The sequence below is a fragment of the Ursus arctos genome, unplaced genomic scaffold (assembly GCF_023065955.2).
Source record: "Ursus arctos isolate Adak ecotype North America unplaced genomic scaffold, UrsArc2.0 scaffold_36, whole genome shotgun sequence".
In the NCBI taxonomy this organism is placed as follows: domain Eukaryota; kingdom Metazoa; phylum Chordata; class Mammalia; order Carnivora; family Ursidae; genus Ursus; species Ursus arctos.
Window position 1 is genome coordinate 23,465,992 of NW_026623050.1, and position 26,325 is coordinate 23,492,316.

Genomic DNA, 26,325 nt, shown 5'->3' on the forward strand with positions numbered 1-26,325 from the left:
CTTCTATGTTGACCAAGAATATTGGCCCGTAATTTTATTTTTTTTCTGGTATCCTTGTCTGATTTTGGAATCAGAATAATGCTGGCCTCATAAGATGAATTTGGAAGAGTTCCCTCCTCTTCTACTTTTGGAAGAGTTTGAGAAGAATTGGTATTACTCATTCTTTAAATATTTGGAAGAATTCACCCATGAAACCATCTGGTCCTGGACTTGGTTTATTAGGAGGTTTTGCTTTATTGATTCTATTTACTTTTTAGTAATTGGTCTGTTCAGATTTTTTAATTTCATGAGTCAGTCTTGGTAGGTTGTATGCTTCTAGGAACTTATCCATTTCTTCTAAGTTGTCCAGTTTTTTCTTTTCTTTTTTTTCCCCCATTTCATTTCTGCTCTTATTTTTCTTCTGTCTGAAATATTAAAAGTTTATTTTGTTTCCCATAGGTTTATTTTGTTTTGCAGAGTTTATATTATTTTTAAAAAGATTGTATTCATTTGAAAGAGAAAGAGAAGGAGAGCACAGGGAGCGGGGGCAGAGGGAGAGGGAGAAGCAGACTCCCCGCTGAGCAGGAAGCCCGATGCAGGGCTGGATCCCAGGATCCCTAGATCATGACCTGAACTGAAGGCAGACGCTTAACCATCTGAGCCACCCAGGCGCCCCACCAGAGTTTATATTATGTATAAACATAATAACATAGTACATAGACATAACAGGCCTCAGATGCTTCTGTAAGTGAAATTTCAAGCACAATGTCCTGAATACAATTAAAGATGAAGAAGCGCGCGCACACACACACACACACACACACACACACAAAGATGAAGAAGTACACAAAGAGACAAGGTGCCCTGAGTTAAAATGAGCAGGAAAACCAAACAGAAGAAAACAATTCACAGGGACTCCAGAAATTGTAATTATCAGGCACAGACTTTGTAAGACAGCTATGATTATTGACAAAAATCAAACTTGAGAACACCTGGGTGGCTCAGTCAGTTAAGCGTTCAACTCTTGATTTCAGTTCAGGTCATGATCTCAGGATTGTGAGATCAAGCGTCACATTGGGCTCTGTGCTGGGCATGGAGCCTGTTTAAGATTCCCTCTCTCCCTCTGTCCCTCCCCACCCTCTCTCTTAAAAAAAAAAGTGACATAGCAGATGTGGGGGAAAAAATAGAAATTCCGGAAGTGAAAATATGTAATACCAAATTTTCAAAAATGGTTTAGTGTATTAGTCACAATTGAAGAGAGAATTAGGTGACTAGAATAAACTTCAGAAGAAACTATCCAAAATGAAGCTGGGAGCAATTAGATATTGTATAAATAATACATTGTTTTGTTATTTATTTATAAATAATATAATATAATAGATCAATATAATAATACAATATAAATTGTGTAAATAGTACAAGATAAAGAACCAGAGACCTATCACCTGACTGCAGTGAGATGATCTAACATATTTAGTTGGAGTCCCAGAAGAGAAAGAGAAGAAATGGATCTGAGGCAATATTGATAAATGATAATTATGATGATAAATCTAAATCACATTGACTCTGAAAATAGGGAGTGTGAAAAAATAATAATGTCTCATGGCATTTAAATGATACAGTTATAATACATAACAAAACATGTTCTAAGTGATGTGTGTGCATGTGTCTGGGGGGTGTATGTGGTGAATGTTGTTAAACTACTTATGGATTCTTCCCCGGGAGGATAATAAAGGTAACAATATTAGGTTTTGTTAAGTAAGGATTACTTTCTAAGGTAACCGCTAAGAAAATGAAACAGGGTGTAACCACACTGAGATGCTACTACCCACTTTGTACCCACTAGCATGGCCATAATAAAAAAGACACATTAACAAGTGTTGACAGGATATGGAGAAATGAAAACCCTCATATATTGTTGAAAGGAATGTAAAATTCCTTTCCACTATGGAAAGGAGTTTGATGGTGTTGCAAAAAGCTAATCATACGGGTGCCTGGGTGGTTCAGGGAGTTAAGTGTCCGACTCTTGATCTCAGCTCAGGTCTTAATCTCAGGGTCGTGAGTTCAAGCCCCACATTGGTCTCCACAGTGGGCCTGGAGCCTACTTAATAAAATAAAAACCAAAAAATAAACATTTGGAGCACCTGGGTGTCTCAGTTGCTTAGGCTTCTGGCTCTTGATCTCAGCTGCAGTCTCCATCTCAGGGTCATCAGTTCAAGCCCCTCATTGGGCTGCATGCTGGGCTTGGAGCCTACATTAAAAAAAGAAGAACAAAAAACCAAAAAGCTAATCATATAATTACATTATGACCCAGCAATTCCACTCTTAAGTATATACCGCAAAGAATTGACACAGGGACTCAAACAACTACATGTCAATGAATGTTCACAACAGTGTTATCCACAACAGCTCAAGGTGGAAATGATCTGAGTGTCATCAAGAAAGGAATGACTAAAAAATTTTAGAATTTTGTAGCTCTTCTTCAGTTCTGGGGATTTCTTATCATTTCTTTCATAATTTCTTCTCTCTATATTCTTTGTTCTCCCTTCCTGGAACTTCTGTTAGATATTTTACTTCTAGTATTGGTCCTTATAACTCAACTTTTCTCTCATGTTTCTTTTCCTTTTTGTCTTGCATCCTGGAAGGTTTTCTTGCCTTTATCTTTCAATTTTTCTATTGAATTTTAGTTTCAGAAACCATCATTTTAATTTCAAAGCATTCTTTCTTGCTTTTTAAAATAGCATCCCTTTCCTCCTCTAAGGATGCAGTATCATTTTTAATTTCTGAAGATATTAAGGGTTCCAAATATATTACCTCTTGTTTGTTAAATTATATCTACTCTCTATAGTCATTTTTAAAATTGTTCATCTTGGTCTCTTCTATGTTACAGGCTTTTCCTCAAATATCTGCCATATCTTGGTTGTCAATAAATATTTTTAAATGATGTAATACATCAACACTAATGTGAGGTCTGTGTAAAAGGAAGTGATGCCTACTACCAGGCAGGTGTGGGCAGGTAGGGCCTATAATTATTTGAATGTGAAGTATTTAGTGTAGTTTGTCATACCAGCTGCTCTAGTTCTCAAACAGTTCAATCTGTTTCTTTTCAGAATTTCCCGTCCTTGTTTTTAATTTCAAAGCCTAGATGCCATATATTCTTTACATGGTGAAGAGAGGCGTGGAAAGTCTTGACCATGACACAGTTAGACTTAAAATTAATCTCTCTCTTTTTTTATTTTTTATTTTATTATTTTTTAAAGATTTTATTTATTTATTTGACAGAGACAGCCAGCGAGAGAGGGAACACAAGCAGGGGGAGTGGGAGAGGAGGAAGCAGGCTCCCAGCGGAGGAGCCTGATGTGGGGCTCGATCCCAGAACGCTGGGATCACACCCTGAGCTGAAGGCAGACGCTTAACGACTGCGCCACCCAGGCGCCCCATCTCTCTCTTTTTTTAAAGATTTTATTTTTAAGTAATCTGTATATCCAACATGAGTCTTGAATTCACAACCCCTAGATCAAAAGTCTCGCTCTACCGACGCAGCTGGCCAGGCGCCCCTAATCTCTCTCTCCCTCCCTCTCTCTTTTTTTTTCATTTCTCCATTTTTTCCCCTCAGCCTCCCTTGTCTATGGCCTGAGTATCTAGCCTCTGGTGTATTCTGCAAGGCATATCAGCTCCCTCATTTGTGTAGCCCCTCTGGTAGTGTTTTATGGTATAGACTTTTCCACTCTGCTACAACAGTTACTAGTTCTCTGATTTCTATCTTCCAGGTGTTTGGTGGAATAACTCACCTGCTGATGACCTGCTCCCATTTTTGGGTTGGTTTGAGTGTGTACTTTTTTGATTCCTTTATCATTTCTCAGGATGATGTTGGGGATAATAAACCCATATGGCCAGTCTGGCCGGTCTGTTATCTTTTACTGCAAGAGAACATTTAGTTGAGTAATTTTTTTTCTTGAGGTGGGGGAGGGAAAGAGAGAATCTTAAGCAGGCTCCATGCCCAGCACTGAGTCTGACATGGGGCTCTATCTCAAGAACCTGAGATTATGACCTGAGCTGAAATCAAAAGTGTCAGAACCCAACCCAGAGAGCCACCCACGCACCCCTAGTTGAATAATTTTTTGAAGATCATCTTAAATGTACATCTTTGTGAAAAAAATGTTAGCACTTTAGGTGGTCTGAAAAATGAACTTAATGTCGAGATGTTTAAGAAACTTTTATTCAGCAGGTGGCACTATTTCCTAGTTTAACTCAATCGTGAATTAGTTTTTGAAGTGCTCAGAGTAGAATGATTTTATTTATCCTTATAATCCAAATAAGTAAGTTTTCAGAGGTTGATCATCATCAACTTTGGCCGATTTATATTTTCAAAACTTATTTGAGCAAATTTCAAAATAAGATACTGAACTAGAATCTCTAAATAATCTTTCCAATGTTCTCAAACAGTAATGTAATAATGACTTATGCTCTATCAAGATGTAAAAATAATTAAAATCTCACCAGAAGCACTGAATACTAAAGTCACTTGGATTCAAGCTGTTAAATATTTTTAAAATCTCCTTTCATTACATGGGCAGTTTCATTTAATTCCCTTCTTTTTTCTTCTATACACTTACTTCTGAATAGTCCCCCATTATATCCGTATTTCAAGTGTATAATCTATAAACTAATCAAGTCTCTGTTTGCAATCCCATAACCCAAAATTATAGTCAAGATACACATTAGGCAATTAAATAAATGCTAATATGGTTTAAGGAAACATTTAATGTTTGGGAAAACTTTACGTGATCTATAAGTAGCAAACAAGTACATAGAAACATCTTCACTTCCTGTTCTGAATTTGCAAATAATTTGCCAATATGTAAATCATACTTGAAGCTGTAATATTCACAAGGTTTGTATAAATCTTACTAGGTCTGAAGCAAGTCGTAAAATGTTAGAGCTCTGACATTGGAGATTACGTAACCTAACTTTTTAATGATCAGAAACTTGTGAATTTTTTTTATTGCTAACAGAAGTTAGTCCTTCAGAAATTATGGATTTTAAAAACAACACTGCAAAAGCATTCCAAAAAAAGTTAAAACAACTTAATGTAAAATTTCAGTGGCAAACCTATGACCAACCTTGACTGTGAGTATAAAAATACTGGGAATTAACAGAGCAAACTATTTCTGAGAACAGTTGTCAATCAATCCAGACAACTCCGTTGTGGCACTAGGGTTATATGACCATGGTAGATGGTAGCTTTCCCTTTCATTTTCCTACAGTTTTATTTGAAGATATACTTCATAGAACAAGATGGCCTCAAACATCTGGCCAAAAGTTGGCCAGGTAACCAGAAATATTTCAGGATCTTGAAGTTTCAAAATATCATCTACAAAATTCCAGGCATTCTACGTCTCCTTGTAAATCCATAATTTGTTACCTCACTGTTTCAGAAACTGAGCCATATGGGTAGTATGAGTTTTTTTTTTAATGATTTTTTATTATGTTAGTCACCATACAGTACATCCCCGGTTTCCGATATAAAGTTCGATGACTCATTAGTTGCGTATAACACCCAGTGCACCATGCAATATGTGCCCTCCTTACTACCCATCACTGGTCTATCCCATTCCCCCACCCTTGATAATTCAAATGTATCTTGAAGGTTGCATTCCAAAAGCAGTCAGAGAAACTTTAAAAATTATAAATAGTCATCAAAATTGTACTCTCTTGATGTTATCCTTCCACCAAATAACTCCTCAATTTTTCAGTCTATAATTCAAAATAGTTTCAATAGATTAAAAAATGACTTCAAAGTAGTTTAGTAGTAGGAAAGAAGTGCTGCCTCTAATGAGTCTTCTCTTTGTTTCTCTGTTTTTCTGCTTCTGTATGTATAATAAAGATTATAATTCAAACTGAAACTAAACATAGTCCATGTTTGTAATTTTAAAAGCTAAAATCAAATTTTATATAAAATGTTTTAATGAGGTCCTGTACTGCCTCAACTAAATCAGCAGTGCTGTAGAATCTATAAAATTTTCTTTTCAGTTTCAAGTTTTAGTGATATCTTCATACATTAATTGGAGAGTAAGATGTTGTGAATCATTAAGTGTTCTGACTAGTGCATCTCTTAGGTCCTTTGAATTCTTCCCAAACCTTTTCATCTGAGGACATAGTTCAATAAATATTTCCAGCAAGTTCCCAAGGTCTCCCTGTCTCACTACATTAAATCTCAAACTTTGCTTCGTTTTCTTCCAAAGAGCTCACAAAGCTGACCACACAATCGGTTACTTTCACACGCAACCTTGTCTGTAATCATGAAGTGTGCAGTGGTTGGTGGGGTTACCAGTCTGTCCCTCTGACTTTGGTAATTTGTAGAATGTTTCCTTTTTCCATTTATTGCAGGTGACCCATTAATTCAGCTCAGTTTCGTTTTCTTTTCTTTTCTTTTTTTTCTTTTCTTTTTTTCAGCTCAGTATTTCCACGTTTAGAGCAAGCTTCTCAAATTCCTGCGTACCAAATAGTTAGGCCCTGCTGGCCCATACATGCAGGCTAATTTGGCAAACGTTATTTTGCGCAGTTTCAGGCAGGCAGAATTTGGTTTGGACTATATGTTGGGTGGTAAGATCTTTCCATAGGGGAGTAAAATTAATTTTTGGAAGCATTCAAGTGATTTGGTTAAGATGAAGGATTTCTGGTTTCTTAGTGGCAAAATTGAGACTAGACCCCCAACCCAGTCTCCTTATTCCGTAAATTCAGTAAATATTTATTGAGCAATATTTTTCTACTGAAGGGAGGAGGATGTTATTTTTTCTTGTTTTGTTTTTTGGAAAAGACAGGTAGTGTGTATAAATATAACATTTCTAATAGAAGTATACACAAAGATTTAAGAGAGTACAAGATGGGGAGTGATTATTAGCTCTATTGTGAGAATAAAACAAGGTAAGGAAATGCTTCATGAAAGAGGGCTTTGAGGAATAGATAAGAGTTTGCTAAGCAGGTAAAGCAGGAGTGAGGGATATGGAGGAGAGGGGGAGGATATTTTGAGACAGAAGGAATGGTAGGTACCAAGGCAGGTAGATACTACAACAGTATATTTTTTTTCGGGAGAACTACAAGTAGTTTGAGAAGTTCAGTCAAGTCTAAGTAGGGGCAGGCAGTAGGATGGTGGGAACGGGTGGTGTGAAATGATTCTGGAGATTCTGAAGTTTGAAGAGCTCTATTTGCCAAGTTAAGGACTTGGGACTTCATTGTGAAGGTGATGGAAGATCCTTGAAGGATTTTAAGCAACTTAGTGTCTCAATCAGTTTCTTTTCTTTTTAAAAAAGATCTTATTTATTTATTTATTTATTTATTTATTTATTTATTTATTTGACACAGAGAGAGAGAGAGAGGCAGAGGGAGAGGAAGAAGCAAATTCCCCACAGAGCAGAGAGCCTGACATGGGGCTAGATCCCAAGGACTCTGGAATCATGACCTGAGCTGAAGGCAGATGCTTAACTCATTGAGCCACCCAGGTGCCCCTCAATCAGTTTCTATCGTATTCTGATAGTGGTTCAATGTTACACTGGAAGTGGTGTGATAATGGTGGTTGGAGTAGAAGCATAGAAAGCAGGAAACTGTAATTCAGGTGTGAGATCTCTCCCACCCCTGTAATCTACCATTGTTTCCATAAATACAACTTCATGGCTCCTGTCCTCTCAGTCACACCCCCTTTCTGCTCTGGGCTTCCTGCCTTTGATTTGTTGTCTGCCTACTGTCTGCCCTGCCATCATTATAGTGACTATTCTGATTTTTTTTTTCTCTCTCTCCTAGTTACTCTCCACCCAGCCATTTCCAAACCCGATATCTTAGTAGATGGCCTTACCTCATGTTTCACAGAGAAATCAAGGTCATTCAGTGAGCAAGCCCTTGACTTGTCCTGTGAGGCCAACAGTTTTGTTCATTTGTGCAATCCTTCCCTCCCTCTCCTCATTTGTTTCAGTGAAAGGAATATCTCTTCTATGCAAGGCCAATTCTTCCATCTGAGCTTTGAATCCCATTTCCTCTGCCTCCATTTCTCTTTTTCTGCTGCTCTCTCCCCTTCAGCATACCCAAAGGATTCAAGTCTTCCCTTTCTAGACTCCATATCCTGCTAAAATATATGTCTATCTTTCTTTTTCCATTTACTACCATTTTCATGAAAAAATACTGGTCCTTGTCTAAGTACATTGTTCAATCCATTCTAAATTAGGACTTCTCAACTGGAATACTATTGGCACTTTGGGCCAGGTAATTCTTTGTTGTAGGGCTGTCCTTTGCATTATAGGATGGAAATGTCCGTAGCCTCTAAACATTAGATATCAGCAACATCTTCCCAGTTGTAACAACCAAAAATATCTCAGGACATTGTCAAATAATCCCTGGGGTTCATAATCAACCCTGTTGAGAACCTCTGGTAAAATGTACAACACTTGCTGAAACTGCTCTTGTTTACATATCTCCTTATTGCCGAATTAGTGGACATTTCTTATCCTTGATCACCCACTTTGTCACTGAAACTTTTTTCTCACTTGGCCCGTTACCTATTTCTTTGGGTTTTTCTCCCTTTGCTCTGGCCCATCTTTATCCTTCTGGGACTTCTCTTCATTCTTCAATATATTCTTCTTAAATATCTTCAATACTCTTCTTAAAATATCAGCCTTCCTCAGATATCTGTCTCCTTTCATATATGTTCTGGGTGGCCTCATCAGAATTACTGCTTCAACTATCACAAGTTAATCCCTGTCAAATCCCTGTCTTCAGCCCAGACCTCTCTTGAGATCCAAACCCATTTATCCAGCACCTTACTGAAATCGCCACTTTAGCTAAGTGTTAGATACCTCAAACTCAGCTTGCCCAATAAAGAAGTAATCATTTCCTTTTGACCTCCTCCTTCATCCCATCCCAAACAAAAGCCCCAAACCCAGAAAGTTGGGTTTTGCAAGCCGGTGTCTTTTTCCTGAATGGCACTTCCACCCAACCACTTACCATAAATCTGGAAGCATTGGAGATTCTCCTTCTCCTTTACTCCCCATATCCAATAATTATTTAATCTTCTTTTTGTATCTGCCCCTCCCTTTTCATGCTCATTTTCATTACTCTCATCAGTTTTTGCCTGCTGTTCCAACTGGTCTTCATCACTCTGTTTTTGCCTCTTTCCAATCCACCCACTACTCTGCTTATATAATGTTGTCAGTCTGATTGTTACTTCTCTGGTTGGTTTCCCTTCATGGCTTCCCATAGTTTTAAGTATAAAAGAGTGCAAACTCCTCATCCTAGCAAAAACAACCATACTTAATCCATTTCTAACTACTTTTCTTCCCTCATCTCTTACTAGTTTCTCTGCATGACGCATTCAGTAGATTCTACTAGAGAATTTGCTTCATGCTGTTTATGTATCTTAGCATGTATTGATCTTTCTGCCTGAATGTCTTCTCTATTTGCTTCCTTTAACTGTCTTCATTTATGTTGCAAAATTTAGTTTAAACATCACCTCCTCTTGGTTTGACTCCAGCGTTCCATCTTTGTGTTCTCAGAGCACTATTACGCCATCCTGTCCCTTCCACATTATAGTGTCAATAATAGATTTGTTTTCTGGGTCTTGGAAAACACTGCAAGTGAGGCGGTGATTATGTATTTGGTTTGTGCCCATAGTGCACACTGTCCGCTTGAAACCAAAGATACTAAAGACCTGGACTGGTGCAGAGTATTGAGAGGAATGGGTCCATTTTCAATATTTGAGATATTACAGAGACAGAATTAGAAGGACTTATTGATTGACTAGAGATAGGGAGTGAGGAAGAGAGAATAGTCAAAGATGACCTTTGGGTTTCTAGTTAGTTACCTTAGTCCTATTGACTGAGACAGTAAAGACTGAAATGGATGGCTTGTAAATACTATATACTGCATTTATTTATTTATTTCAACATGGTGTGTTAAGAGATGCCTGTGGGACATTAAAGTGGAAATGACACATCCAGTAAAAGAGCCATATGGGTTAGATCAGTCAGCACTGTCCAATAGAAATATGTGAGCTACAAATGTAACTTTAAAGTTTATAATAGTTCATTTTAAAAAGTAAAAAAAAAAAAAACCCAGGTAAACTAACTTTAATAGTATATTTTATTGAACCACAGCATTTCTCAGTTGTACTATTAACATTTTCTGCTAGGGAATTCTTTGTTGTGGAGGGCTGTCCTGTGTATTGTAGGACGTTTAGCAGCATCCTTGGCCTCTTGTTAGCAGATGTCAGTAGTCATCCTTTCCCCGAGTTGTGAACACCAAAAATGTCTCCAGCTATTGCTAAATATTAACCCAAAGTGGGGGCACAAAATTGTGCCTGCTTGAGAACCACTGATTTACCCAAATATATCCAAAATATCATGTCAAAATATAATGAGTATTAAAAATTATTCAAATTTTTACAAAAATTTTTAATATTGTATCTTTGAATTGGATAGATATTTTTCACTTACAGCACTTCTCAATTTGTACTAGCCACATTTCAAGTGCTCAATAGATACATGTGGCTTGCGTCTACCTTTTTGAAGAGCACAGGTCAAGAGCTTGAGGAAAAAGGTTAGGAATGGAAATACAGTTCTGGAAATATATGACATTGAGAAGTCATGAGTTAATAACAATTGAAACCATGGCAGTAGATAAGATAGTCCAGGCAGAATTTAATATTCAGAGCGAGAAAATAGGAGGATTGAGAAAAATTCCTACTCCAATGCTCTTCCAGTTTTCCCACACAATCTGCAATCCTTTCTTGTTTATTATTATTATTTTAAAATATTTTCTTCACAGAACAATATGGAGAACATGATTGAACAAAAGAAAGCATATTGAGAAAGATAGGTTGATGACAAGTGAAGGGAATTAATGTTTATTGAACATTTAATTGGTAAATAATGTTCAAAGCATTTTATAAACTGTCTTATTTAATCTCACAAGAACCCTTTGAGATGAATAATGGTACCTCAATTTTTAGAGAAGGAAACATTTTTTTTCGGTTTAAGGTACGCTTTTGTTTTTCTTTTAAAATGGAGGTGTAATTGACATTTTAAGTTTTTTTGTAAGGATTTATAAAGGTCTAATAAATCAGACTGCTGTTAATTGGCATTATTGGGATTTGAAAGGAAGTCTGTCTGACTGATTCCAAAGCCTACATTCTCCTTGCCTACATCCTCCTAATGCACATGATGAAGCATTTGCTATCTACTGATTTTCATAAAATAATTAAGAAGGCATATGTGATTGTACAGTCATTTCCCAGGATATCTATTACCACTTTTGATGTGATTCTCGGAACAAATTCACTTTAAGAGCGGGGTGCTATGATCTTTATGTCATTAGCGAGTATGATTTGGGTATCATTTTCTTGTTAAAGACAGTAAACCGTGATGTTTTTGTTTAATTTGTACCGTAAGTATAATCAATAATTTTGTGGTTAGCTGTACTTTTTAAGTTACGAAAAAATTAGCCAAGAAATAGTATTTTGCTTTAATGTAGAACACAATCATCAAGGAAAACAAAATAACAAGCTTTATGAAACCGTTCGGCTTCGCTAATAGACTTGATAGAGCGAGTACAATGGGGGAGGGCTGGGGAAGAGGGGGCGGGACATTGAGAAGCAAGAATCTGAGCAGGCGCAGAAACAGATACTGATGAAGGCGTGAATGCTACTGCGCTCTCACTTTCCGAACTGTCGTAAAGACCCTGAGTGTCGTGCTCTCTCGGTAGAGGAGGGATTGGTTAGGCGGCGGCAGCAGCAGCGGCGGCAGGAGAACAGCAGCAGTGACGGCGACGGCGGCGAGGTGTTGGGTCTGCGCAGCACAGAAACGCCCGCAGCTTCGGGAAAGGAGTTCTTGTGGGGTCAAATCAGGCATTCTGAACCCAAGCCGGGTGAACTGGGCCGAACCAGGCGCTGCCGCTCGTAAGGTTTGGTGGCGGTGACAGACGCAGCTCTTGACTATAGGGGCCTAATAGGCCGAGATCTGAGGCTCAGATCACTGGCTCTCGACGCATCCTCTTCCCCTCTTCCATCTCCTGTCTTCCTTCCTGGGCAAGTGATTCCCGGACCCTGGGAAGAGGGTAGCTAATGATTAAGGTGAGGGAGCTAGGGGGGAGGGGATCGATTGGAAGCCGCGCGTGCGCGCAACGGGGGAGGGGCCGGTCTGGAGGGGAGAAAGAGGAAGGGCTGCGGCCGCGGAAGGCTGGGGTCGGCGACCGGCCGGTTATTGCTGGCTCCGTAGTGACTTAGGGTCTGGGTCTCCGCAGTAGAATTGATGGTGTTTGAGCAAAGCATTCGTCTACAGACACACCCACACCCCACAGTAAGGGAGTGGGTGAGGGGATTTCTTTCCCTCTTTGGACTCCCGCTGGAGTCTAGGAAGGGGGCTGAGGACTGAGGCGTGGGAGTGAGATTTGACAATGGAGTGATGAAGGTAACCCGCACTCGGGGGGGTGTTGCAGGGCGCTAAGTCAGCCCTGACGGTTAGGGAGTTGCCTTCTTATGTGATCAAGGAAACGTCCGCGGAACTGCAGAAATACAGACGCGTCAGATTTTTGTGTAGAGTTGGTTTGTTGGTCACTAAAAAAGAAGCTCAGTATTTTACTATTGTCCTTAGATAATTTGTCAAAGTCAGTGGCAAGGCTGTAGTGGAAATATCCGTTCTGTACTGTAGAAATAGAGGTTTGTCACAATAGTTTTTAAATAGGTTTTAATAGATCTTTACAGATACTTCTTAACGCAAATGTAAGTTTTAGTGCTTAAAAAATACCAGGAAGTATAGGGTATTCATTTAATTTGTTCATGTTTGTAGTGTGAGGCGATTCCATTGTATTGTGTGCTTTCCTGTTTCTTGATTTATGTGGAGTATGAATTTAGAACTCTCTGGAGTGGTAAGATGCCAGCTGACACAGACTTCATTTTATAGTTCTTTTAGCTTTTGAACCTGACTTAATCCAAACTTTATTTCACTTGGTATTTTTATGTTTAATTTTCTTGTTTTAGGGACCTCTTCAACCAAAAAGAACAGCCTGGGGAAAAGATAAGCTAAGGTTCCATTTCCTTTCCCATTTGTGTGTGTGTGTGAGATTGCTTTCAAATGTTAGGATGTGATTTCGTTATTACATAGAAGTTCTGTAATACTAGTTTTACTTAGCTTCATTATGGTGAAGATCTACATTTTGATAGTTTGTTGCTAGTGTCTTTTTTAGTAAAAATTTTCATGTCAATATAAACTATGTTGCTTTTCATACTAAACAGTCGTCTTTGGTTGCCTTTGTGAGACAAAACAGGATGAGAAAGAAGCCCTCTTACTCTGAGAAGAATCTTTAATTTTTTTTAAAGCCTTAAATTATTTTACTTTTGTCCACCTCTTGTCATTTAACCTTGGACAAATGACATCTTTCTCCTGCTCATTTGTTTGCTGTCTAAGATTCAAAGTAGTATTTTAAAAACTGGTGAGGGTGTTTGTGAATTGGTCTGAACAATATTGCAGGAAAAACTGGGAAGAGTGGAGACTCTCCTTGTTTACAGGGGTACTGCATCTTATATGTGTGGCTCTTTCTGTTACTTTTTTCCTTTTAGTGTCTGTTGGTCATTTGCATGTTCTTTGGGGTTGGTGTTTGAAGAAAGATGTCATCAAAATAATTTTATTTTGGTGAAAAGTGTATCCTAGTGGAGGTTACACCTTGAGAAATTTCATTTCAGTACTTTATTTCTACAGATAATTGAGAAATAGCTGTACTGATGTTTAAAATAAAAAAGAGAGTAACAGTTTACATGTTTAGAGCAAAGGAATGGTCAGCAGATATTCCTAAATAGTTATTTTCATTATAAAATTTAAAGTGGGAATAAAAACTGAATCAAACTAATTATATTTTTTTAGACATTGTATTATTTTGCCAAAGAGGGGTTTCTGTAACATGCTTTACTTAGAGCATAATTGTATCCATCCTATTTGACTTTTCCCCTTCTGAGCTAGGACTTCAATAGGAAGAAAAGAAGTGACAGTGTGAAAAATGATAGTGATTAAAGTATGTTAGTAGCTTGACATTAACATTTTATGGGTGACATAATCCTAGGAAGAGTCTTTAGTTTGGAGATCTGAATTTTAGATCTAGCTTTGCTTGCTATCCGGTAGAGTTGTAACTTTACTGATAACCATCCTTAGCTTCAGATTTCTCTCAGTTGTTAAATGAGAAGTGTAGAATGGTTTTCTAGTTTTCTCTAGATCCCAAATCTAGTGGTTTGTATTTTTGGTTAGGTTCTTTTGGTACTTATTGGTGTGTTCATCATGATCCAATTCCCAGAAAGAAGTGCTGTACTGAGTATAAATTCCTTCCTGTTTATATGGGGGGGGGGATCTTTGATAAAGCCATGTTTGTTATTCTGGATAATGCTTCTGTCCCATTATAGATATTATATATGATTTAATAGCTCTCATATTAAAAGATGAAACTTGGGGTTACTTCTGGTAATGGTCTTTAAATCATCCTGAATAATTTTACTTCCAGAAACCTGTAATCGTTGGTCAGTTAAAGTCCAGAATTGCATTTGAATGCCTTACACCTCTGTTTTTTCTTTCCTACACCCCACTGATTCTTGGTAACAGCTGGCCCAGGTTTCTACAGGTATCCAGTTCGTATCATTACATGTGGAGTGGGCTACAGATGTTTAAAAACAAATACTAAGTTGAGCTTGCATTTTAAGTGGAGGTACTGCATTATTATTTACCTATTATTTGGTTACTCAGTATGTATTTATTGAATGTCTCATGTTCTCAGCATTGTTCTTGGTCTTCAGTGAAGAAGGCACTCTGCCTTCAGGGAGTGGACATTCTACTGGGGGAAACATAATAAACAGTAGTTTGAGGTAGTGCTGAGTGCCATGAAGAAAACAGGACCATGTAAAGATGAGTGGAAGTCCAGCTGTGCTGTGGATTGAATGGTTAGCGAGGGTCTAACTTCTTTTTAGAGATGATAATTTGATTTGTGATCAGTGACTATGATCAGTGATCATACTGGTAATCTGCAGGAATCTTGCAAACAAAGGGAACAGCAAATGCATTAGGTTGTGTTTGATTCTGGAGAATCTACAAGTGTAAACTGGTTTATGTGTTAGGCTTTTTCATAATGGCTGATAGACAATGTAAAGTGAAAGGTTAAAAATGTTTTATGTATAGCAACCAAATGTAATGTGTTGACCTTGTTTAAATCCTCACTCGAATCAGTTGTAGAAAGTCATTTTGAAACTTCAGGGGAAATCTGAATGTGAATGGATGTTAGATGATATCAAGGAATTACTGTTAATTTTGTCAGGGATGATAATGATATTATTTTACATAAGCATCCACTGATGATTCTTGCCTGTACTGATCTTTCCTCTGATGGTTGCAGAATGCTTATTTTCAAACTCTTCCATCTCCTTTACCTTATCAGTAGGCCTTCTTTTGTATGGAAGAAGCATTCTTTTATCTAACTATTACCAGTGTGGACTTATGTATTTCCTATTTTATTCAATGGATTATAATCCATTACTGCCTTTATTAATTTTAATGCTCAAACTGTCCCACGTTTGTCCAGTGGGATCCTCCACCATAGCTCCTGTGTCTTTTTGACATACATAATTTTTATGAGTATTTCCTTTCTTTCTGGAACAGCAAGATGTTCACACTCGTCTTACATCTTTCCTGTTTCAGTCTTGGAATCAGCTATTCTCTAAGGAGGCCTGGTTCCTTTTAGTAGGGAGTCCAATTTGCTTTTGAGTTATCTGTTTATATATAGAAATAATCTCTTATTTCCTGGATCAGGACATCCTCTGAGAAACTTAAATTAGATTTTGATAGTGGGTTTATATTTCTATGGAGATTTTATTTGTGAAGTAACTACATAAAATGTAGCATTTTATTATATTTACCATAAAACAACTATTTTATTCTATCTTTTCAAATAAGTAAGTTCTGATTTGATCTTAATTATGATCAAATGAAATAGAAAAAAATAAAATGTTATTTTGCTTTGTGTTACATTGTGTATGTAGAGGGTTTAACCGCTTAACTGTTGAAAATGATGTAAGGTTTACATACTTAATTGTTTTTAACTAAGTCATCAGACATTCTGGTCTGAAGGAAATTGCTGCTTTTTAACTAGCTTTTTAAATGAAATTTTTTTTATGATATAGAATAATATTTCATATATGAGTAGAAGCTCACAGGCGCATTATTCCAGAAAGTTACTGTTACAGCTTGATACATTTCACAGCCATTCTCTCACCCAGTGCAGCATGGGTGTTTGCTTTCTTTATTTATCTTTTAAACCTCGCTTATAAGTATTTTTCCAGACAATATTTTGTTTTTGTTTTTTTAAAAAAACAAGCTCTGGTAGGTTTTCTTAAAGAAAAATTTTGTGTGATTTGCTTTTCACATCTGTTCTGGCATGCTTCTAATGATCCAGTCATCTGGATCAGTGATAGCCAGTGCGCGTTCTCTGTAGTATTTTCCTCATGTTGTACCCAGTTCAGTATTATTGACACTGTAGTGATGGACACCGGTTTTGGCAAACATGGTGTAGTATTCTATTTCAGATTTCCTCGGGGCTGGGCAGTTGTTGGTGAGGATAACCAGTTTTGCTTTGCCATGTCTGATCATTTTCAGAGCCTGCTTGTATCCCAACATGTACTTGACACTTTTCATAATGAGTTGGAGTCTAGAGTTGATTGACTCCAGAAAACTTTTTCGTCTTCCTTGATGCCACCATCTTCTTGCCTTAGGTGCAGGGTGGCCCCAACCAAGAACAGCCACCAAGATCCCAGACGATATTTTGAATTGTTTTTAACCAGTTAATTTTTGAAACAATGAATATATACGTGGTTTTAAAAGTCAGTTCCACAAAGGCTTGTAATGAAAAACAACAGTCTATGCTATTCCTCCTAATCCCCTAGTTCCAGTTCCTAAGTGGAAACACTTTCAGCTCTTAAATTTTTTCTGGTATTTACTTTCATATTTCTAAATAGTATGCTTATATGTCTACTTAGCTACTTTATATATGTCTACTTAGCTACTTTTGATGTCAATTTTTTTGTTGTTTTTTAAAAAAAATATTTAATTTTTAAAGATAAAAGCAATAAAATGGAACCAGATTCACAAAGGTACGAAGGTTGTACAGGGAAGGAATAAGTTTTCTTGCCATCCTTGTCTTCCTGTTGCCCAGTTCTTTTCCCTGGAGATATATCTCCTCTCAGTATTTTATATGTATTCAGAACAGCAGTTCTCAGACTGTGGTCTCTGGACTCCTTGAGGGGGTCTTCAGCAGTTCAGCTGGGTTGACACTATTTGATAGTAATACTAAATTCTTCACTACTTAACTACGTTGACATTTGCATTGATAGCAAACACAGTGATAGGCAAAACTGCTGGCTCTGCAATACATATTAAGACAGTGGCTAAAACTGTACTAATAGTCATCAATTTTTCATTACTACACATTTACAAAACCAGTTTCATTTAAGAATGAAAACCATGAAAAAAACCCAAAACCATTTTCATTTAAGAATGTCCTTTATAAAGCAGTAAAATCTGTTGATTTTATTAATCTTGACCCTTGAGTACATGTCTTTTTAATATTTCATGTGATAAAATGAGAAGACTGTTATAAGGCACTTCTGCCCCATCCTAAATTATGCTTGTCTTGAAGAAAACTACTTGTGTGATTGAGTTGCAGGCTGAACTAGCAAACTTAGTTGCCTTTTTTTTTTTTTTGTAATTTTTTTTTATGGTACCATTTTTTGACTTGAAAGAATGACAAACTATAGTTATTTAAACTTGGGTATTTATATGTATTTCCTCAAAAATAAATGAAGTGAGCCTGTCATTTTCGGGAAAACAACTGATAGAAATTATTGCCAAGATAAAATTAAGGCTTTCAAGCAAAAATTAGAATTTTGGAAAACATAGCTGCCACTATGAGCTTGGCAGCTTCTCAGGACCTTTTGGTGAAACTGATGGGGATATTAACAAATGTGAATTTTTTTTTTTTTTTTTTTTTTGGCTATTGTATAATTAAATGTGTCAGTGTTTGGAAGATATGCATAACTTTGTGGACCAACTTTTTTCATATGACCAATGCATGATATTACAAAATCATGCTGTGTGTGAAGGATCTACTTAAGGGCCAGATAGATCAATAGATTTTTAATGAAATGGTATGAAGTTTCATAGATAAGGTATCAGATTCAAATTGCAAATAACCTTTACAAAATTACATTTATTAAGTTTTGAGTTAATATCAAAGAATAACATATACACTATCTGAATAAGTTATTAAAGACACTTCTCTTTTTCAACTACATATTTGTGTGAAGCTGGATTTCTTATTAGATTGAATACAGAAGCAGATTTAAGAATCTAGGTTTCTTCTATTAGGACAGACATTAGGGGCGCCTGGGTGGCACAGCGGTTAAGCGTCTGCCTTTGGCTCAGGGCGTGATCCCGGCGATCTGGGATCGAGCCCCACATAAGGCTCCTCCGCTATGAGCCTGCTTCTTCCTCTCCCACTCCCCCTGCTTGTGTTCCCTCTCTCGCTGGCTGTCTCTCTCTCTGTCAAATAAATAAAATCTTAAAAAAAAACAAAACAAAACAGCTTCTTTAAAAAAAAAAAAAAGACAGACATTAAAGAGATAAGCAAAAATGTGTAATAGTGCCATTCTTATTAACTTTTTTGAAAAAATATGTTCATAAATGTTACTTAATATTTGCATATAATGGGTTAAAAATTGCTGTTTTTTAAAAAATTTTTGAGCATTTATCAATTTTATTTTCTAATATTGTATTAATATAACCTACATATTTCAAGCTTTTGGGGGTTCTCACTTATTTTTAAGAGGATTAGGGGTTCACAAATCTAAAAGTTTGAGAATTGCTGTACCAGTTATCTTTTGCATTATCTTTTGACCTCTTATGGAAAAGGAGCCCACACTTCTTTTTTCACCCTTTCTTATATAGTTGTGTCATAATTTTAGATTATTTTAAGTAATAATTCAACATACATATATTGAATACTAACTGTGAGTTCTAAGCTTTGGGGCACATGGTAATGATTAAAACAGACTAGGCTCTATTGGGAAAAGAACTAAATTTTACAAATGGTGATTATGGAAATAACTGAGCTGGAAAAAAGATGGGGGTGGAGTTAGCTTTTTAAATAAAAGGTGATTAGGGGTGGTCTCAAGGACAAGGAAACATTTGAGCACAGAGGGAAAGGATGCAAGTGAGAAATCCTTGTGGCTATCTGGGGGACAAGCATTCTGGGCAAATTAAATAGTAATAGCATACTTGGCCTGCTCAAGGAAAAGCCAGGAAGCTATCGTGACTGGACTGGAGTGGAGTGGATGAGGAGAATAGTGATCTCTGAGGACATAGGTCGCAAGGGCTTACTTAGGTCCTTTAGTTTTAAGAAATATTCTTGTATTAGCTTTCATCTTAGTCATTTTTTTTTCTGTTCTCTTTTTGGAGTTACTGCCAGTCAGAGATAAAATTTTGTTGCTATCTCTTTCTTGCTGTTAGATCCTGTGTGTGTGTGTGTGTGTGTGTGTGTGTGAGAATTAAAAGTTTTCTTCATTTAGTGGGTATTGCAGGGAAATTTGAGATAAAGTTATTTATGTAATTTACCATGTTTAAACAAAATATGAACTTTTGCTTTTGATAAATATCAGGAGCAAGTTACATTATTGATACAGAAATGGGCTCTCTTTCCGACTTTTTAGTGGTAAAATCATGTTTGTTTATTTCTAAAATATTCTCTGTCTTTTTAAAATTTTTTTTAGAGCATGTGCGTGCGAGTTCCTGTTTGGGGGGGGAAGGGGAGGGCGGAGGGAAAGGAAGAGAGAATCCCAAGCAGACTCCATGCCTAGTGTGGAGCCTGACACTGGGCTTGATCTCATGACCTTGATCATGACTTGAGCAGAAATCAAGAGTTGGGGCCTTAACCACCTGAGCCAAAATAATATTTAAATATGTGAAAAAATACACATATAAATAGGTTTATAAATAGGTTCACTTTGCAAAGTCTGAATCTACTTTGACAGCTGTATTTTTTTTAATACAAAGTATTCATTAGGTGAAGAAAATCATGTGATGTAAGATTTTTATTACAGAACATCTATAGAATGACTGTTATCATGGATTTGATTGTATTTTCTGTGAAATCGTATTTCTTTAAAGAATTCTATGTAGTAGGAGATAAAACTGGCCATTTTATGGAATATTATGCAGCTGTAAAAAAATGAGATCCTGCCACTTGCAAGAACATGGGTGGATCTAGAGGATATTATGCTAAGTGAAATAAGTCAGTGAAAGACAAATACCATATGATTTCACTTATATGTGGAATTGAAAAAGCAAAAGAAGCATATAAACAAAAAGCAGAATCAGACCTATAAATAAACCGATGGTTGCCAGAGGGGAGGGGAGGGACAAAATGGGTGAAGGGGAGCGGGAGGTACAGGCTTCCAGTTATGGAATGAATAAGTTACAGAAATAAAAGGTACAGCATAGGGAACTAGTCCGTGATATTGTACACCTGAAACTAATGTTACATTGTGTCAACTATACTTAAATTTAAAAATATTTTTTTGATAATAATAAAATGAAAAGGGGAGGAATAGGTCAGACACAGACTGCTTTACCTATATACATCTGGGAGAATATAGAGAATTTTGATTGTTTAAAATAAACAAACCGTCTATTTTCATAACCACCTTCCTGCCTGCCATTCCTCTGATGTGCTTTTATCCTTATTCTCCAATTGAGGAAATCTTACTTTAAGGACCAGCTCTTAAATTTCTGTGGGTTTCTCCTCTAGAATCAATGGCTCTCCCTTCTGTTTTTCCATAGTATTTGGTCCTTCTCTTATGTTGTAGCAGTTATTTCCATTTTAGTAGAGCTTTAGCATTCTCCCACTGTGGAGGCTAAGTTCCAAAAATCTCCATGGTAAATAGAAGAAATTGTGGTTGAATTACATAATAATCTTATATGAAAATAATATCATGGGAACTGAAGTGGTGAGTGAACATATGAAAGCCCACAAAACTATACACTTATTTTAAAAATGAGAGACCAAAACCAGCAACTTATGTAAGAATTAAGATCCAGATGTTTGTGGGTCACACCTTAGGCAAGTTGCCTAACTTTTATAATTCTTAGTTCCTTGGAGATACTAGTTTTTAGTAAGGATAAAATGGAATAAAAACATGCTACATAGTTCCTTACCAGGCCTATCTGATCTGGCCCTTGACAATTTCTGACGCCTTTGTGTGCCAGCTCCCTTTCCTCTCACTCCCCTTCTTTCTATTGTTTGCACATGCTAGGCCTCTTCCTGGCACGCGATCTTTCTTTACTGTTTCCTCTGCTAGAAAGGCTCTTCCTCTAGCACTTCGTGGCGTGGCTGACAGGTGGCTTGTTCCTTCTTACGATTCAGGTCTTCAGCGTCTTAGGAGCCCGTTGATCATCTTTTACTATCTGTTTTATTTCCTTTTTTTTTTTTTTTTAAAGATTTAATTTATTTATTCGACAGGATAGAGACAGCCAGTGAGAGAGGGAACACAAGCAGGCGGAGTGGGAGAGGAAGAAGCAGGCTCATAGCGGAGGAGCCTGATGTGGGGCTCGATCCCATAACGCCGGGATCACGCCCTGAGCCGAAGGCAGACGCTTAACCGCTGTGCCACCCAGGCGCCCCTGTTTTATTTCCTTAATAGCACAACTTTTTCTCTAAAATTAACTTGACTGTTTACTTGTGCCTTGTTTGTTCTCGTTTGTATGTAGTTTTCATGAGGACAAAGACTTTCTATATCTTGTTCATGGCTAATCCCAGTGCCTACAACAGTGCCCACATTATAATAGGCTCTCGATAAATATTTGTTGAATGAAAACAATAACTGCATAAATGGTAGCTAATGTATTATCAGTGATATTGTATCTTCTAAAATATTAATAAGCCACTGTAAAATTAATTCCTGTTACCTGGGTGATATTTCCAGATTCTGATCTGATCCCAGATGCTTGGGATAGAAAAAATTTAGGTAACCTAACTTGTGTTTATCCTGTTCGCCGTCATAGACTTGATCATTTTTCTTAGACTCTTAGGTTTCCCCATTTTATTCCCATGTGAATGAATAGTTTTCCTCACAGAAAGCAGTTCTGGATGGCAGTTCTAAAGCCTGGACTTAATTTCAGTAATTTTCCTTTATCTTGAACTAGCTTCGATTTAAAATATTTTTCTTTTCTCTCCTGTCATTTTTATTAATCCTCAGTTGCCTCCTTTTCTGATTATCCCCAACAGGAAGAACTCAGTGTATGTACACTGAAACCAAAATTCTAAAGATCGCCCAGAAAGTATATAAGTAAATGTGTGTAGGCTAGCTTTACATGTATGGAAATCCACATTGGGGTTAGGATTACTGTATTTATCTAGAATATGAAATTCTTTGGGATAGAGTAGCATCTTAACTATCTTCTTAATTCTCACCTTGAGTAGTCACTAGTAGCAGAAAAACCAAAAAGGGTTTGTTGAATACAGTGGCTGATGTTAACATAGAGGATAATAAATGCTTGGTTTCTCTAGACCAGTACCCTCAGTTGTCTAATAGCCTACTATTTTTGTTTCTTGCCATGAGGATTTTCACTTTGCTGTCAGAATACACAGATCCAAAGAAGACAAAGATGTCATTTAGTCAAAATAACCTTGGAAATCCCTAAAGTTGCCCATAAAATATAAAATATAGACATACAGTCTCTCAAAGTTCAACATATCCTGGTTTTCCTTTAGTATTGGAACGAATCATGTTTCATTGTTAAACACCAGATGAAGTCGTAGGCTGTGTTTATGGTCCATGTTGTGGGAAAAATAAATGGCTCTAAACATTAGAATCTGACAGCACAGCAAGATGTTCATATCATGAGAGGCACATGGGAAATGAGACCAACTACAGAATAGTAAAATTTTATCTTTCTGTGTTCATTCTGGGTATATAATTATTGAGCAGAATTGCAAGCATAATCTACATGGTTTAAATTATTTTTTTCTTGTCTTCACATTGTTGAATTCACATTATGTGCTCTCTACCCAGAAATATTTTCCTTAATCCAGTTTTCAGTAAGCCTTTACCTTCTTCCAGTCATTAAGTATCAGTAATTTTGCCTGTTTTTTTCTCGTATGACTCTTGTTCTTATTCTTTAGAACATATTCTTTAATTGATATTCTCCAGGTTACACATTTTGACCTAAATCACATAGGAAGAGCAAAAACAACTTTTATTTAAATAAACTTATTGGACTTCATCCAAGGAGAAATTGTTCCCTTGGGCAGTTTTGCTCACCGCATTAGATCCTACATTCTCAGGGCAGCTGCTGTCTTTCCTAATCTAGTTTTTTTGTTTTATTTGTATTTAATTTTGTTACTCCACCCTTTGCTTTGGGTGCTTTAACAATTGAGGGTTTTGATCTGAGCTTCAAGAGAAATTTGAGGTTCATTCGACTAAGATAGACTAGCTTGAGGTAGGTGTATCTAGAAGAATTGAAGATCAACCCCCCCCCCCCCCGCAAAAAAAAGAAAAGGAAACAGAGGGGAAGTTTGTCGACTTTTTTTTTGCCAGGATGATCTCTAAAAGCCAGGATGATCATCTAAAAGCTAGTTGACTCTTTAACTTTAAAAACAATAATAAAAGCCAGCATGTGCATACATTATTTTGTTTAAAGCCTTAACCTTTTAAGGTAAATATTTCCATTTTTCATATGAGGAGATTTAGCCATAGAATGGTTAGTAACTTGCTAGAGACTCAACAGCAGTAATGGAGTTGAAGGGATTTATGTCAGGAGGTTTGAGTCACCTGAGAAGGGAATTCCAAAATTCAGGAGATGTCCCATTTTAGAGGTTAGTAGGATTGGAGTAAAGAGTTTCTATGGCCCTGAAGTAAGAGCTTAACCAGTATTTCTGTATTGCCTTTAAGGAAGAGACAATAAAGTATATTTTTATCTCCGTTGGGCATTGCCTTTGTCAGAAGAGAGAGAAGGATGGTGATATTTTATTTGGATGGTGTGATTGGGGGGGATTTAATTTCTCTGTGTATTCCTATTTTCTATAGGGAACATATTTTAAAAAACAGTTTAATTGAGCTATAACTCACATACAATGTAAGGCACATATTTTTACTGTAAAATTTAATAAGTTTTGGCAGATTTTTATATCCATGTAACCAACACCCCAATCAGGACATAAAACATTCCATCACCCTTTGAAGTTTTTTCTTGCTCATTTGTCATCATTTACCCCTATCTCTTGCCATAGGCAACCACTGATCTGATTTTTGACATTATGGATTAATTTGTTCTAGAACTTCATATAAACACAATCATATAGTATTACTTTTTTGTATTTGGCTTCTTTTGCTCATCACATTTTCCCTCTAGCATTTTCTGTGAACATTCAAACATGAAAGTTGAAAGAATTGTACACTGAACACCCATTTCCCCATCACCTACATTCTACAATTAACAGTTTGCTGTTTTTGCTTTATCACTTGTCTATCTATTCGTTCTTCTAACCATCCTTCAGTCAAGCTTACTGGTGGTTGGTTTGTATTGTGTGTTAAATTAAGTTGCAGGTATCAGTGCATCTCTTCCCAAACAAATTCAGCTTGCATATCATTAACTAGAGTTGAATATTCATTTACACTTCTTTGTTTTTACTTTTTTTTCTTTTCTGTGCAAGTTCAAGCTCAAGGAGGTGGGGACAGGCAGACGGAGAGGGAGAGAGAATCCTAAGCATGCTGGGCATGGAGCCACTCAGGGCTCCATCTCACCACCCTGAGATCACAACCTGAGCAGAAAGCCAGACAGCTGAGCCATCCAGGCACTCCTACAGTCCTTTGTTTTTAAAGTAAAATTTACATACAGTGAAGTGCACAAATCTTTTTTTTTCTTTTTTTCTTTATTTATTTGACAGAGACAGCCAGCGAGAGAGGGAACACAAGCAGGGGGAGTGGGAGAGGAAGAAGCAGGCTCCCAGCGTTGGAGCCTGATGTGGGGCTCGATCCCAGAACGCCGGGATCACGCCCTGAGCCGAAGGCAGACGCTTAACGACTGCGCCACCCAGGCGCCCCTGAAGTGCACAAATCTTAAGTGTACCATTTGTTGTTAAGTTTTGCCAAATGTATGTTTGTGTAACCCAAATTCTTATGAAGAAATAGAACACTACCAACACTTCAGAAAGTTTGACAACTTCCAGAAGGTTTGAAACTATTTAGTAGTTTTTTCCATCCTTTGATTCTTTGTAGAACACAACTAGTTTTAATTTGTTTTCACCTTAGATTAGGTTTGCCTGTTCTAGAACTTCCTATACCTGGAGTCATATACTTCATAGCTGATTTCTTTCCTTCAGCAGGATGTTTTTGAGTTTTACCCATAATGTTACTTGTATCAGTAGTTCCTTCTTTGTTGTTTTTGTTGCTGCTGTTTGGTATCCTATTGTATTTAAAAATTGTAATTATTTTTATATATCATTATTTTCTTATTCACTTGTTGGAGATTTGTTTTTCCCAAATTGTTGTGGTTATTACGAGTAAAGCTATGAACATTCACATACAAATTTTTTGTATACCTGTGTTTTCAAACCTAGATATGAAATTAATGGATCAAAGGTTAGATGTATATATGACTTTATTAGAATCTACCAAAGAACTGTGTGTGGAGTTCCAGTTGTGCCACATCCTTGCTAATGTTTGGTGGTTTTGGTCTAATAAGAGTTTTAGCCTTTTATTGGGTGTGCAGTTGTATCTCATTGTGGTTTTACTTTGCATTTCCCTGATGGCTAAAGATACAAAGCATTTTTTCATGTACTCATTGGCCATGTGTATGTGTTTTGAGAAATGTTAAACATCATTTGTCTATTTTTTGGGTGGAGTTGTCTTATTAAAATGGAAGAGTTTTGCATATATTTTGGATTCAACTTACATATGTGTTTATATATACATATAAATTACACATAAATGCAGTTTTCTTTGTATTTAGTTTGCTACCTTGCCTTTTGTTTTCTTCTTCTTTTTTTTTTAAGATTTTATTTATTCATTTGAGATCAAGAGAGAGAGAGACCGCACAAGCAGGGGGAGAGGCAGAGGGAGAGGGAGAAGCAGACTCCCTGCTGAGCTGGGAGCCGGACATGGGGGTCGATACCAGGACCCAGAGATCATGACTGGAGCCGAAAGCAGACGCTTAACCATCTGAACCACCTAGGTGCCCCACTGCCTTTTTGTTCTCTTAATGGTATCTGTGAAGAGCAGATTTT

At 36.9% G+C, this 26,325-nt stretch overlaps 1 protein-coding gene and 1 pseudogene across 10 annotated transcripts in view; one reads left to right on the forward strand and one right to left on the reverse strand.

The window, feature by feature from the left end:
- The window catches only part of RNF111 (ring finger protein 111), a 113,190-nt gene that overhangs the window by 16,942 nt on the left and 69,923 nt on the right, over window positions 1-26,325 (forward strand). For 2 of the 10 annotated variants that reach the window (XM_048219689.2, XM_048219704.2), the window contains exon 1: window positions 11,695-12,094. The exons of 3 other annotated variants lie outside the window; for them this stretch is intronic. The gene's annotated coding sequence lies outside the window, so the exon portion shown is untranslated. Of the gene's footprint in view, window positions 1-11,694; window positions 12,095-12,166; window positions 12,432-18,660; window positions 25,273-26,325 lie in introns of those variants that run through there. 5 more of the 10 variants (XM_048219698.2, XM_026518587.4, XM_048219693.2 and 2 more) reach the window with 4 other exon arrangements.
- LOC113269683 (60S ribosomal protein L30-like) lies at window positions 16,413-16,749 on the reverse strand (annotated as a pseudogene).